This window comes from Meleagris gallopavo, unplaced genomic scaffold (assembly GCF_905368555.1).
Source record: "Meleagris gallopavo unplaced genomic scaffold, MGAL_WU_HG_1.1 scaffold_30, whole genome shotgun sequence".
Lineage (NCBI taxonomy): Eukaryota > Metazoa > Chordata > Aves > Galliformes > Phasianidae > Meleagris > Meleagris gallopavo.
Genome location: NW_028147043.1, coordinates 1 through 2,940, shown reverse-complemented (window position 1 = coordinate 2,940; position 2,940 = coordinate 1).

Below are 2,940 nucleotides of genomic sequence, written 5' to 3'. Positions count from 1 at the left end.
CTGTCCCTTCACGGCGCTGCCCCACAGATTAAAGGAGTTGTGTTTTTTTTTTTTTTTTGGGCGGGGGGGGGGAATTGCAAGGGGGGAGCCCCGAATAGGAGAAATAAGGGGGGGGGGGGGGGGGGTCCCGCGGCCACACAAAGCGACGCCGCTGCTCCCGCCGCCTGCCGGTGCCAAAGTAGTTCCAGCTCCCCCGGCCTCAGCACGGCCCCCTGGCGTAGCCCTCCGCCGGCAGCACGGGGCACGGGGGGGCAACGGGGCCGGAGGGGGGGGTTGGGGGCTGAGGATGGGAGGGGAGTGTGCGGACGTCACGGGGTGGGGGTGGGGGGGCGCGGGGGGATGTGGGGACACGGGGGTGTGGGGGCACTGGGATGCGGGGACATGGGGGCGGACGTGGGGGCATTGGGGTGGATATGGGGACACGGGGGATGTGGGGATACGTGGGCACAGCGATATGGGGATATGGGGGTGGATGTGGAAGAATGGGGGATGTGGGGACACGGGGGGGATGTGGGGATGCAGGTGAGATATACCTGTAAAAACAGGTATTTGTCTGAGAAAAAGCGGTTTTTACACGAAAATAACCCTTTTTCTCCCACAAATACCTGTTTTTACACGAAAATACCCTTTTTCTCCCACCAATACCTGTTTTTACACGAAAATACCCTTTTTCTCACACAAATACCTGTTTTTACACGAAAATACCCCTTTTTCTCCCACAAATACCTATTTTTACATGAAAATACCCCTTTTTCTCCCACCAATACCTGTTTTTACACAAAAATACCCCTTTTTCTCCCACAAATACCTATTTTTACACCAAAATATCCCTTTTTCTCACACAAATACCTGTTTTTACACCGAAATACCCCTTTTTCTCCCACCAATACCTGTTTTCACTCGAAAATACCCCTTATTCTCCAGGAAATACCTGTTTTTAAACGAAAATACCACTTTTTCTCCAGAAATATCTGTTTTTACACCAAAATACCCCTTTTTCTCCCACCAATACCTGTTTTTACACGAAAATACCCCTTTTTCTCCAACAATAACTGTTTTCAACGAAAATACCACTTTTTCTCCCACAAATACCTGTTTTTACACGAAAATACCCTTTTTCTCCCACAAATACCCGTTTTTACACCAAAATACCCTTTTTCTCCACAAATACCTGTTTTTACACAAAAATACCCTTTTTCTCACACAAATACCTGTTTTTACACCAAAATACCCCTTTTTCTCCCACAAATACCTGTTTTTACACGAAAATACCCGTTTTTTCTCCCACAAATACCCGTTTTTACACGAAAATACCCTTTTTCTCCCACAAATACCTGTTTTTACACGAAAATGCCCCTTTTTCTCACACAAATACCTGTTTTTACACAAAAATACCCCTTTTACTCCACAAATACCTGTTTTTACACCAAAATAACCCTTTTTCACCACAAATACCTGTTTTTAACACGAAAATACTCCTTTTTCTCCCACAAATACCTGTTTTTACACGAAAATACCCTTTTTCTCCTACAAATACCTGTTTTTACACGAAAATACCCCTTTTTCTCCACCAATACCTGTTTTTACACAAAAATACCCTTTTTCTCCCACAAATACCTGTTTTTACACGAAAATACCCCTTTTTCTCCCACCAATACCTGTTTTTACACAAAAACACCCCTTTTTCTCCCACAAATACCTGTTTTTACACGAAAATACCCCTTTTTCTCCCACAAATACCTGTTTTTACATGAAAATACCCCTTTTTCTCCCACAAATACCTGTTTTTACACGAATATACCCTTTTTCTCCCACAAATACCTGTTTTTACATGAAAATACCCTTTTTCTCCCACCAATACCTGTTTTTACACAAAAATACCCCTTTTTCTCCCACAAATACCCGTTTTTACACCAAAATATCCCTTTTTCTCACACAAATACCTGTTTTTACACCGAAATACCCCTTTTTCTCCCACCAATACCTGTTTTCACTCGAAAATACCCCTTATTCTCCAGGAAATACCTCTTTTTAAACGAAAATACCCCTTTTTCTCCCACAAATACCTGTTTTTACACCAAAATACCCTTTTTCTCCCACCAATACCTGTTTTTACACGAAAATACCCCTTTTTCTCTCACAAATACCTGTTTTTACACAAAAATACCCCTTTTTCTCCCACAAATACCTGTTTTTACACAAAAATACCACTTTTTCTCCCACAAATACCTCTTTTTACACGAAAATAACCCTTTTTCTCCCACAAATACCTGTTTTTACACGAAAATACCCCTTTTTCTCTCACAAATACCTGTTTTTACACGAAAATACCCCTTTTTCTCACACAAATACCTGTTTTTACACAAAAATACCCCTTTTACTCCCACAAATACCTGTTTTTACACCCAAAATACTCCTTTTTCACCACAAATACCTGTTTTTAACACGAAAATACTTCTTTTTCTCCCACAAATACCTGTTTTTACACAAAAACACCCCTTTTTCTCCTACAAATACCTGTTTTTACACAAAAATACCCCTTTTTCTCCCACAAATACCTGTTTTTTACACGAAAATACCCTTTTTCTCACACAAATACCTGTTTTTACACGAAAATACCCCTTTTTCTCACACAAATACCTGTTTTTACACCAAAATACCCCTTTTTCTCCCACAAATACCTGTTTTTACAGCAAAATACCCCTTTTTCTCCACAAATACCTGTTTTTACACGAAAATACCCTTTTTCTCCCACAAATACCTGTTTTTACACCAAAATACCCCTTTTTCTCCCACAAATACCTGTTTTTACACGAAAATACCCCTTTTTCTCCCACCAATACCTGTTTTTACACGAAAATACCCCTTTTTCTCCATGAAATACCTGTTTTTACACGAAAATACCCTTTTTCTCCACAAATACCTGTTTTTACACGAAAA